The sequence below is a fragment of the Manis pentadactyla genome, chromosome 19, assembly GCF_030020395.1.
Source record: "Manis pentadactyla isolate mManPen7 chromosome 19, mManPen7.hap1, whole genome shotgun sequence".
Taxonomy (NCBI): domain Eukaryota; kingdom Metazoa; phylum Chordata; class Mammalia; order Pholidota; family Manidae; genus Manis; species Manis pentadactyla.
In genome coordinates this window covers 8,102,033-8,115,356 of record NC_080037.1, presented here as the reverse complement: position 1 = coordinate 8,115,356, position 13,324 = coordinate 8,102,033, and the positions used below count along the sequence as shown (strand labels likewise).

The window sequence follows — 13,324 nt, the reverse complement described above, 5'->3', positions numbered from 1 at the left end:
CACTTCCCGGAGCTCAGCCCTTTCAGGCATTTGCACAGCCATACATACCGTGAAAAACCTGCTGACCAGGACTCAGGCTGCTAGGCCATCAACCCCCTAACAGACCCCTAACCACTACCCTCCTTCCTTTCCTGATTATTCATAAACCTAGTATTCTGCTAGATTTCCTTTCTCACCTTGCATAAACAAAAGGACACCTCCTGTAATGGAAAATAAGGTTGTTAGTGCCTCCTCCTCCAGTGTGGCCTCCTAGTTGTAGACAGAGAGCTCGGAGAGTCACAGTCCTGTTCTCCCTGCCCTGACTGTGTTGACAGAGCTACCCTGCTTATCTCTGGTTAAAGAGGCTTCGTATCTGCTTCCCATTTGTGCCCCAGTGCTGATTTGTGTTTCCAGTGACAGGGTGACAATTTGGCTCTTTCCTCACTAGCACACAGAAAGGAAAACATAAGCTTAAGTAGCAGGATGACACAAAAATGGGGTCTGTTCACTCATACTTTGGCCCCCAAAACACTAAAGGCTGTAATGCATATGGAGATAGTCTTCAGCAGCAAACAACAGGGCAAAAGTTAAGATGCTAACTTTTATCGATGATCATTTTTTTAAAAATGCTTGAGTTTCCTAGGAAACTCTACTTTGGCTTGCATTTCCTCTTCTTATATCGCCAAAATCGATAGGGACAAAAGCAAATGTTATTAACATTTTTATATTTGCTAAACATTTTTCATTTTATGATACTTAATGTGATGAAGTGCTAATTATCACTACATGGGCAACCATGTTACAATATACAAAGGTATCAAATTAACATGTGGTTCACCTTAAATGTACACAAAGTTATATGTCAAATGTATTTTAATTTAAAAAAAAGGATTTTCTAAATTTACAAGTTACCACAAATTCAGTCGAGAAGGAAGAGGGAATAAAGAAAAAAAAAAAAAAGGAACAAGTACAGGGACACTTTTCAGGTTTAGCAAGATATGAAAGTAGGCACTTCATTTTTTTGCCAAGTGTGGAAAAACTATCTGGGAGAATGGTGGGGATCTGGGGAGGTGACGGATAAGAGTACATATAAAAGAAAACATAATGAGAATAAGATACTCTTAGGGAAAGAACAAGTGCCAGCGTTGGGGCAGGGACAGAGTTTGGGGGTAAGGCCAGACGGGGCTCCCAGGGCATTTAACCGTTTGCCTGATGGACCCTGAGCATGCGACCTTTGCTCAGATTTATTTGGACACCACAGGGGTCTCCTAGCTTTCCAGAGAAGCCTGTAGTGGCTGCCTTTGTGTCTACTACGCAGTGGTCTCTTGTTTCTGAATCCCACAGGACAGAACTAGAACCAGATTTGACTTCTTTGGTTCTGAAGGAGGAGTAGGGGGGCCGAGGAGAAGAAGGAGAGGCAGGCGGAAGGGGAGGAAGCAAAGGTAAAGGAAAACTGCTCCTAAAACTGGGTGGGGTTCTTGACTGCAAGCAAAGCTGTGCACTGCCTGGAAACCAAGACAGTGGCTCTTTGCTAGAGCGCCCTTGGGCTTTGTAACCATGGTTTTCCAAGGCCCAAAATGTATAAAAACAGAATATTCAAAAAATAAATAAAACCTGACAATAAGCTACTGCCATTTCTACTTGCAGTGGAAAATGCTGCAAGAGTCTCAAAGCAGAAGTCTGTGTAATCAGGTGAACGCGCCCTACACATAATGAGGTCCCCTGCCACTGGTGTCGGCTTCCTCCCCGCTCAGGGCGACTCCCAAAGGTACCAGGGAATGGCACCCGGAAACCTCATGAGGTGGCCCTCAGAGAGCCTTTCTTGGGCATCAAAATCTCCCCCTTCAGCTGGAGGGAATATCTAGTATCCAAGGAGCCCCTGAAACTTTCCTTCTACCTACATTCCTGGACTGGTCCTAGGACAGTCGGAAAGGCACATTCAGGTGACTTTAGTTAGTGACCGGTTTGGTGAATACTTGTGACCGATGGGCCACATCTCTGACCTCTACCTCCACTTCTCCAATGCGCCACAGATTTGCAGGAAGGAAAGTAAGTGAGATTTGGAAAAAAGACTTCTGTGATTTACCGAGGGTGCCATATGAGGAATAAAATACATATATATGGGTTTTAATTGTTAAAGATTCAAATTCCATTAACCTGGAAAGGATCCTGGTGTCTATGAATATTTGTCTTTCTTTTCCCTTGATTTCCTACTTTCAAAGATCCCCTGCTAATCCTGAGGAATCAAGGACTCCCCAGGACAGAAGAGTATCATGACTAATATGGAATTAAAGAATGCGGCTCTGCCACTTATCAGCTGTGTTTCCTTATCTCTGTCTTCAGACAAATCATAAGCCGCACACAGTGTTTATAAAGCCCACAGAGCAAGCTTACAGTGACTCACCACAGTATACACATCAAGGCCAAACAACATTCCCTGTTAACAATTGGTCCCTGGCATCTAACATAAAACTTGTTTTTTTGCAACCTCATACTGTTCCTTTTCATATAATGCTCTGAACAGTTGAAGCTGTGTACCAATCCCTTATAAATATCTTGCAGATTTTATTAAAAATGGCTTATTTCTGAAAAATAGGCTAATTTTAAAAGTATTAAAGAAGTTTACTTTGGAATTTACCAAATAAATCATTTTATAATGTGGCTAATTTGCTTTACTTCTAGCAAAATGCACTTTTTAAGCAACTCCACATATTCTATTATTGAATTAATTTTTTTTGTAGCTAACCTGTTACATAATTATATGTTGGTTAGTCATAGGATAAAGGCTACTAGAAAAGTTGCACTACCGGTATATTTTCCAATTAGATGGTAATAGTGCCACGCTTTCTTCTAGTGTTATAACTCCAATATTAAAATTTAGCCTCATTCTTTCCTTGGTTAGTTGCTGTCACAGGCAAAGACAGCCAGGGAAAGGAGCCAGAGGTTAAAAACATTTACCACTCCGCGTCATTGATTAAGAAAACCTCACTGTGGTACTTCAACGTTCTTCCTAACAGGCTATTTGTTTGATGGAGCAATGACCTGTAAATTCTATCAGCAGTTATCTGTGCTCTACATTGCAGTGGTCACACGGGGGTCATAAAGAGTTGGCATACATGGTCTCTATTCCCAAACATGATATAATCTAGCCACGCAGGTGAAGAGGAGTTCTAGAGTGGAGTTTTGTGTAGTTGGAAGGAACAGTGGACACAGGATCAGACGACATGGGTTCAAGTCTTGATTTTTGTCTCTCAACATCTGTGTGTGTTGGGTGAGTCCCTAAACAGAGCTGATCCTCAGTCTCTGCATCTGAAGAGAAATGGTAATCCTTGTCTTCCCTGCTCCACTGGATGGTAATGAAATTAAATGTATGTGAAGATGCTTTGTAATCACAAATGCATTATAAGGTGCTTTCGACACAAAGAGAGAAAAGTTCCATGCTACCTACATGTGCACAGGCCGGAGAGCAAGAGAGGAACAAAGGGAGGGAAAGGATTTTACGGAGGTCACGGGCTTTGTGTGGCTTTGTGTGGTTTTGCCAAATGAGTGGTAATTAGGAAAGAGGAGGTATGTAGGACAGCCGATGAGGGAGGAGTGCCATCAGGGTTCAAAGACAGGACTGAGAATGAAGAATGTGAACCATAGTGACAAGAACTCAGCTCAAACCCTAGAAGCTCAGGAATTGGTAGGAAGTTCCGGGACCTAGAGCTCTGGATGACACTACTGAATTTAAATGTATTCAGTAATTTTTTGAATTCTATGTAAATATAATATTTAACAGTTAAATGTAAATGTTTCTATCAGTTGAACAGTTAAAAATAGTTCTATCAACAATTCTATGATGATGCATTAATTCCTTGCCTAAGATAAGTCAGCACATGATGGAACCAGATATCAGTTTATAGCATTTGATTCTAAAAAGCCATATACTTTCTTCTTAACGAGAAAAGAACGTTCCTCCGCTCCCTATTCCCAACAGAAATAAGCATGAATCTGAATATAAACAAGCAGAGACCCAAAATAGACTAAGCACAAGAACTGAAAGAAATCATCCATCTAGGTTCCTTACGTACTTTTCTTTCTTAGATACCACCTATGATTTAGTGAAGAAACAGAATCACACTTTGCTGAGTGAGTTCACCTTCCAGGGCTTCTCCAGCTTCCGTGACCACCAGCTCGCCCTCTTTGTCGTGCTCCTTGTACTGTACATATTCACCCTGGCAGGCATATCATCATCGTGGCCATCGTTAGCCTTGACCGCCACCTCCACACCCCCATGTACTTCTTCCTCGGTGTGCTGTCAGCTTCAGAGACCACGTACACACTCGTCATTATACCCAAGATGCTCTGTGACCTCACAGGCCCGAGCCAGCCTATCTCCGTGCCAGCCTGTGCCACCCAGATGTTCTTCTTCATCACTCTGGCCATCAACAACTGCTTCCTGCTGGCAGCGATGGGGTACGACCGCTATGTGGCCATCTGCAACCCCTTGAGGTACATGGTTGTCATGAACAGGAGAGTGTGCTTCCAGTTGGTGTGGGTGGCCTGCAGCATTGGCCTAATTGTAGCCACAACCCAGGTGCTGGCTGTGTTCAGGCTGCCCTTCTGTACCACAAAGGTGGCCCACTTCTTCTGTGACATCACACCTGTGATGAAGCTCTCCTGCATCGACACGACCCTCAATGACATCCTGACTTTGATCATCAGTGTGTTGGTGATCCTGGTGCCCATGGGCCTGGTCTTCACCTCCTACGTCCTCATCATCTCCACCATCCTCAGGATCACCTCGGCTGAGGGCTGGAAGAAGGCCTTTGCCACCTGTGCCTCCCACCTCACGGTGGTCATCGTCCACTACGGCTGCGCCTCCATTGCCTACCTCAAGCCCAGGTCAGAGAACTCCAGGGATCAGGACCAGCTGATCTCGGTGACCTACACCGTCATCACCCCCCCACTGAACCCTGTGGTGTACACCCTGAGGAACAAGGAGGTCGGGGATGCCCTGTGCAGGGCCACCGGCAGGAAGCTTTCCTGACAAGATGGGCTTCCGTGAAGGTCTTAGGAGATTCTCTCAGGTGGGAAACGAGGAACAGTGCCCACAGTCCTTGGAGTTGCAATTCAGGAGCCTACAAAGCAGTGGGTAGGAAGAGGAAGAGAACAGCAGCCTACACACTCAGCCACTCAGGGAAGGGAGAGGGCTCTCCAAAGCACAAGAAGCTCGCATCTCACAAAAGAACATGAATGGTTATTGGACTTCAAATGCAGGAAAAGGAACTTGATACTAGAAAGTAGGTGGGCAGCCTGGACAGCCTGAGACGGACTGAGACTGGGATGGCAGGAAGAACGGCTGAGGGGAGGCTACGTGGGGCAGGGCTAAAATTTTAAACACATTCTATTACACTCTCTTTGGATGTGGGGTTTCCTCTTTTCCATTTAAGGCTACATAGTTTTGACACGTAACTGAAATAATTCCTTTATGGACAATTCAAGCTCCTTGTATCTTGGACACCATAAATAAATGGATACCAGAGATAATAAGCATCTATAAAATTCATTAGTTCTTGAATTTGGAACCTTTATCACATATGGGGAAATGGAGATCTCAGTTTTCATGGCATGTAAGAAACATTTTTGGCGAGTGAATAAAATCCCTTGATGATCTAGTTAAAGAAGGAGGTAGCACCTAAGTAATAAAATTGGCGTTTATATTAAGAGAATATACAAAGGCTGTCAGTGATGTTATGTGGAGGTCACTGACCCATTGAAAAAAGGATACCTCTGGATGCCCTGCCTCTGGAGAGGCTTTGGCAGAATGGATAGAAGCAACAAGCGAATGGGAGTAAAAGACAATCTACAGCAGGGATTAGTGACTGAGAAGATTGGACGGGTAAGGAGAATGCAGCCATCTGATAATCAGTAACTCAACGGAAGAAGAAGACTCAAACCATCAGTCCTATCACTTAAGACCCTCTAGGACCTGAATTAATACGTCATGTCTCACTAGGCACCTCCACTTCCAGCACCCCTCCCCTCAGCCTGCCATCCAGCTCCAGGCAGCCTACAATCAGTAACGCCAGGTGAGCTGTGCTTTCCCAGTCCCCATCTCCTGTTCTCATGCCTCTTTACCGCTTATCACCACTTACTAGCAATCCCTTACTTCCACCCTCGCCACCCGTGCGGCCAGGGTGCTCTCCTACTCGTGCTGAAACACCAGACTGAAGCATTTCTCTTTTTATGAACCTCTAATGAAGAAGAAATCACTCCCTCTACCCGCTCACACCTCCAAACCTACACATCCGTAGAGTACTGTAGTGAACAGTCCCCATGTTACCTTTATGGGTGGAAATGCAAAATGAGCAGTGAGGACGCAACCAGGCGGATCTCAGCCAGGTGGACAGTTCCACCTGCTGTTTAATTTCTCACCTGCACCAAGTGACATGTTTGTCTCAGGCTGCATTCTCCTCCATGTTAAGTTCAAAAGTTAAGGCTATGGAGCAAATATTTTAACTTCATAAATAAACTCATTATGGCTCAGTTTCACATATAACTGACTGTAGTTTTTTTGGGGGGGAGGGAATTTATGGTGAAATCCAAGAGAACCCCAAATAAAAGTGCTGTGATTACCAGTTGTCACTTTTACTCAGTAAAGAAAAAGATTTTTTAAATTCTAGGCTGTGACCTTGAAAATGCTGCCCTGTTCAACCTTCTCAATAACACATAACCTGTATTTGCAGATTATAGTCACTTAAAACATAAGGTAGCAGTTTTTGGAGGTCAGCAAAGTGAAGTGCATGTAACCTAAACACAGGAAGAAAAAGATTCCCTTTGGAGTCCTAGCTCTACTTCTTACTCACCATATATATTTGAACAAATTACAGAACTTCTCTAAGCCTCAGTTTCCCCATCTGTAAAATTTACGTCCAGGAGGAAGCAATCAGATACTGGAAGTGCTGATCTAAAAAGTAGTAATATTTTAGTTTTTATAAAAGAATTTATTATAAGAAAGTTAACCTCACTTTTCCTATTCAAGGTGAAGCTATACATATTAGCTAATATTAGTCATTATTTGAAACAAATAAATAGAAGTTATAAGAATTTTGTTAAATATAATTTAAGGGTAGACAGAATTCTGATAAAATATACATTATTTTTTACTTTTTCCTAAAAATCTACTGAATTCGAGTTAAGAATATTGAGTTAATATAATGAAAGTAATATACAAATATAAAAATATTACACAATGATCAATACATTTATATAAACAATATAATTTTTTTAAGGTGAGGAAGAGATAACAGAATTATCTGCAAGCCTTACAGGGTATGGACAATGAGGCTTACAGCTTCCAATCAGGAAATAAAGGATTTTCTCCATAGCAAAAGAAAATAGGAGATGACACCAAAAGAGTACGCAAAAATTTTGTAGCCTGGAAAGCATAATAATAAATTGTTATTGTCCCCGTGTGAATTAGCACAATGGAGGATGCTAGTGTAGAACGCTCAGGAGATGCCTGAGGCAGAGAAAACAACAAAAATGCCCATTTATCACACAAACTTCCAGAAGCATTCAGGAGATGTGGGGAGTAAGTACTTCCAGACAGAAGAGCATATGACTGGTCTGACAAAATAGAGCTGCTTGAAAATGGTTGAGAGATGCTATATAGGATCTGAACCTCTCCCCTGAGCAGGAGGCTGGAGGGATACTTTCTGGAGGGACCTACAAAGATGAGGTATAATAGTAACAAAATTTAAAGATATTTAAATAATAACATTGATATGATAACATAATATATAATAAGTGATAATGCTGTGACAATAAAATAGGGTATAATAATAAATTTGTATAAATAATATAATAATTTTTTTAAAGGAAAGGAAGAGATAAAAGAGTATCAGCAAACCTAATAGGGTATTAAAAAGGCTTACAGCTCCCAAACAGGAAACTGAAGATTTTCCACTGGGGAACTTCGTATTTCAAGAACAAAGACATATATGGACAGCTCAATGCCCTGTGTTGAAATGTAAGCTTACTGTAAGAAAGCCAGCTTCTCACATTACCTTCCCTTATCACTCTAGTAAATAAAGCCCACTCTTCAACATATCCCACACACCTCAGAGTTCCTAAACAGCTGGTTAGTGCAGCAGTCTAGCTATGAATGGACTGACAAGGATCACCAAGCATTTGAGGACATGTTAACATGAAAACAGACATCAGCCTGATAAACAGATAAGAAGAGAACATGGAAGAATCAGATACACTGCAGTGAGTAGATTAAACTCTTTCAAAAGTTATATATTTAACATTTTGGAAGGATACAAGATACTGACTCGGTGAAATAAAAGCAGTGTTATGTAAAAGGCATGTGCTGAGAAGCAGAAAGAGGTTTTTCAAATTAATACATGAGCTGAAATAAAAAAGCAGAGTTGCAAAAATTTGATGAAATATCTTGAATAGCAGAACAAAAAGACAAATAGGAGTGAAATAAGACAATATATGAATATTGAATATAAATACAAGATGTCTAATATTTGTCTACGTAGGACTTCAAAAAAAAAGCAGAGGAAATAGAGTTAGATTGTCAAAGAAACAGTAAAATAAAATTTCAAAGAGCAAAAGGACCGAAGCTTCCAGACCAATGACTATGACATTGAAAACAATCATGACCAACACAAAAAATCTATCTTCATAAAGTTTCTAAAAACTAGGTTAAAGGGATGACTTTAAAAGCTTCAAGGTAAAAAAACAAATATAGCAATAAGTAATGGATCAATAATCAGAATGGCTTTGGATTTTACATCAGAAGCTACAAGACACTAAAGTAATAATGGCTTAAAAACTCTAGTGGAAAATTATTCCCAAACTAGAATCCTAAATTCAGCAAATTATCAATCAAATGTGAGAGTAAAATAGCATTTTCAAACATGCAAGATCTCAAGAAATTTTCGTCTATTCCGTCTTTCTTGGGAAGCCATTAAAATGAGGATGTACAACAAGAAAGAAGATAAAGGATCAAGGAGATAGTGAATCCAGAAGAGAGGTCAGAGCAATTCCTGGATGGAATGGAAGGAAAGTGCCATGTTAACAGATGAAGGAAAGGAAATTAAGAGATGCCTGGTATTATAGACCACACAGAAAAAATTAGTTTAGCTTGCTTGTTCAAGAGAGATATATTTACAGAATGTGATATGAATCAGCTATGAGCTGTATTTATTTAATCATTAATATCAAAACACTAAATAATGACAACCAAATCAGAATATAAACATATTTTGAAAATATGTAAACATTTTGAGAAAGAGAAAGTGTATGTGTGTGTAAGTGACCTAGGAAATGATGGTAGACATATGTAACATGATTGAAAATATTGTGAAGGTTAATTTTATATGTCAACTTGGCTGGGCCATGGTGCCTTGATATTTGGTCAAACATTATTCTAGATATTTCCATGAGATTGTTTTTAGATGAGATTAAGATTTAAGTTGGTGGACTTTCAGTAAAGCAGATTGTCCTACAGAATGTGGGTGAGGTTCATTGAATCATGTGAAGACATGATGAGAACAAGACTGACTCTCACGAGCAAGAGGGAATTCGGCAGTAGGCAGTCTTCAGACTTGAACTGCAGTGATGGCTCTTCCCTTTGTGATTTGCCAGTCTCCATAATCATGTGAGCCAATTCATTACAATAAATTTTTATCTCCTCTCCTTTCTCTCTCCCTCTGTGTATGTGCTTTTCTACAGATCCCCAACACAAGTAGCCTCTACAGAATAGGAGAAAAGGGTAAGGAGGGATGGAGTAGAGAATTTTTTCCTTTTTCCTTTTTTTCTAACCTTTTAGTAATATTTGAATTTTTAAACTATTTATATGAACTATTCCTAAAAAATAAGAATAAAATGTTTAAGAAAGTTAAGGGTAATCACTAGGTAAACAGGCAAAACTTTCAAACCAATATGGAGCATAGAAAAGAGAGCAGATAAAAATTGATCAATGAAATTAAAAGCTTAGGAGGGGAAAACACAAGGAAGAACATGGTAAAAGGAAAACCCAAAATAAGAAGACAAGAATGAGCTTATAACAATTATATAAATATCGGTTAAACTAAAATTTGTGGAGGATAAAACACTAAAAGGAACAAAGAGGCACATTTAGTTCTGATAAAAATAATAATTCACCAAGAATGTATAGCTGCCACCAACTGGTAGGCCCAAAGAACCAAGCTTCAAAATATATCAAGCAAACACTAACAAAACTACAAAGAGAAAGTAGCATTTAAAAATAACTTAAGAGACATTAATTTTGCTACAACTGGTAAAGCAACAAAACATAAGAAAATTTAAAAGTCTACAAAAGGTGAGCAAAACACAATTAACAAATGATTTAAAATTCTTTTCAAATATACATGAATTTTTCACAAAAATTTGACCATACTTTGTGTCCCAAAGAGACTAAGTAAATCTCAACACATACATATTACTTTCACAATCAGTGCAATAAATTTAAGAAAGCAGTCCCAAAAATCAAAAAAATTTCTTGAGTGAAAGAGGAAATAAAATGTTAAAAATTATAAGCTATTTGGAATTAAAGGACAAAAATTCAGACTAGCAAAAACAGCACGGTACTAAAAGCAGTCCAGAGACAAGCTTATAATAATAAAAATATATTAATAATAAAATAATAAAAAGTTTTGTCCACTATGATCCAGAGCAGATGAGAAAAGGACCACCAAAACAAAATCACAAATGAACTAAGGACATACCTAGGGATATAAATAAAACTGCTAAAATTGTTAAGATAACAGCATGAAAAACTTTAGATCAGTAAACTTGAAAACACGTATCAAATGTACAATTTTAATGAAAATCTTAATTTATAATACTGGCTTGGGTATAATTAGAAAATTTTCACAGAAATTGTTAGAAAATGTTACACTATTTAATGACTAATAATCAAGAAAAATGGAAATGACAGTCATGGTATACTCTCCATCCCTATTCAAGAGAAAGACATGAAACCAAACTTTAAAGAGAAGATGCACATTTTTAAAAGTCTTATTGAAAGTGGAGAATCTCCCCAACTCAAATCATGAGACCACTAGCCTCAAAATTTTTTAATCAAATTAGAAATAAGCAGTTAAAAATACAAAATTAAACACCAAAGTCACCTACAAATAAGAGCAAATATCTTAACAAAAGGAATCCATGGCTTAAAAAAACACACACTAAACAGCATGCCCAAGTTAGGAATGCTTCAACATTATAAAGAATCTGTTGAAGTACAGTAACATTTACTGTATAACAATAAACAGAATAAAGGATTCATAATAAAGGATTCAACTCATGATTTATATCAAAAGATAAAAACATAAAACATTATATGTAAATCCAACATCCAGTTGATCATAAACATTTTTACCAAACTGAGACTAAAATAGAATTCCCTTTACTAATGGACATCTATCAGAAGTCTACACTAAACATTGTATTTCATGAAAAAAAATTTGAGCATCCCAACTAAAGTCACAAAAAAGACAAAAATATGTACACATAGCTGGATATAAAGGATAATATAGACATATTTTGTTTGCAACACTTGTCCTGACTTAAAATACAACTGCATAAAGCAATCACTGTGAAAATGTATATATGAACTTGTATGTATATATACATGGCAAAAATATATAAAGAAGTACTATGTATAACAATAATTGCATAAGAAGAGGTGAGGATATGGAACTATACTGGAGTAAAGTTTTTGTTTCTATGCAAATTAAGTTAGTATTAATAAGAACTAGATTTTTTTAAAGGTAAAAATTAATTGTAATCCTCCTCAGGGCAACCACTAAGAAATTAACCCCCCAAAATCTGGGAAAGACCAAACAAAGAATTAAAATGTTACACTAGAAAACATCTATTTAACAGCAAAGAAGGCAGTAATAGATGACTAGAGGGAAATAAGAGCATGACAGATAGAAAACCTGTAGTAAAATGGGAGATGTAGATCCTATCTGGTCAGTAACTACATTAAACAGAAGTAAGTTAAATAATCCAAACAACAGGTAGAAATTGGCAGAATGAATTAAAAAATATGATCTAACTATATGGTATCTATCAGAGACAGACTATAGAGTCAAAGATCCAAATAGTTTAAAAGTAAAAATATGGAAATATGTAATAAGATATGCCATGCAAACTGTAAGCAAAACAACATATTCAATGGCTGTATTAATATCAGACAAAACTGACATTAAGACCAAAATTATTAAAAGAGAAAAAGACATTTTATAGTGGTTGAAGTTCAATCCAACAGGAAGACATAACAATTATAAATTGTACCGGTAACCTAACAACACAGTCCCAAAATACTTAGAGCAAAAACTGACAGATTTGAAGGGAGAAACAGACAATTCAATAGTATATAGTAACAGCTGGAGACTTTAATACTTCATATTCAATAATGGTTAAAACAACTAGGCATAAGCTCAACATGGAAACAGAAGACTTGAACAACACTATGAACCAATTCGAAAAGACATCCTTAGAACATTCCAGTCCAAAATATAAAATTACACATTCTTCTCAAGTACACAAAGAACATTCTTCAGGATAGACCATATGTTAGACCATTAAGTAAGCCTCAATAAATTTAAAAGGATTGAAATCAAAGTATGTTCCCTGACTGCAGTGGAATTAATTAGAAATCACTAACAAAAGGGGATTTGGGAAATTCACAAACATGTGGATAGTAACACATTCCTAAATAATAACCTGAGTGTCAAAGAAAAATAAAGTTAAGTGCTTCAAGATAAATAAAAACACATCCCAAAAGTGATGGAATACAGCAAAAGCAGTGCTAAAAGAGAAATTTATAGATGTAAATGTGTATACTAAAAAAGGAAGAAATTTCTCGTCATTAACCTAAGATTCTGCCTTAAAAATCTAGAAAAGGAGGAGCAAACCAAATCCAAAGCAAACAGAAGAAAAATAAATCAAAAGATTGGAGGGGAAAAAAGGGTTTCTGTCGTGAGTGGCACACGTGGGGTAGCTCGTTTTCTCTTCATGTGGAATCAACATCAAGAGATTTTGGAAGCATAATTTTTTGGTATTTGGGCAGCTGGTGATGGTTGGTCCTGGTGCCCCATAAAAAAAAAAAGATTTGAAGGGAAATAAATGACATACATAATAGAAAACAACACAAAAATTAACAAAACCAGAAGTTGGTTCTTTAAAATGATCACCAAAGTTGATAAACCTTCAGCTAGACTGACCAATAGAAAAAGAGATAAGACACTAATTGCTAAAATCAGGAATTAAAGAGAGTATATCACCATTGACCTTAAAGAAATTTTTAAAA

The 13,324-nt window shown here is 37.9% G+C and overlaps 1 non-coding gene and 1 pseudogene across 1 annotated transcript; both read left to right on the top strand.

Annotated features, from left to right (window-relative positions):
• The first annotated feature begins 2,738 nt into the window (after window positions 1-2,738).
• Window positions 2,739-5,473, top strand: LOC118930758 (olfactory receptor 10J1-like; annotated as a pseudogene).
• A 7,504-nt stretch (window positions 5,474-12,977) lies between these two features.
• Window positions 12,978-13,111, top strand: LOC118930915 (U11 spliceosomal RNA). The gene has a single exon (XR_005032208.2). It is a non-coding gene; the product is annotated as a U11 spliceosomal RNA (small nuclear RNA).
• The last annotated feature ends 213 nt before the right edge of the window (window positions 13,112-13,324 follow it).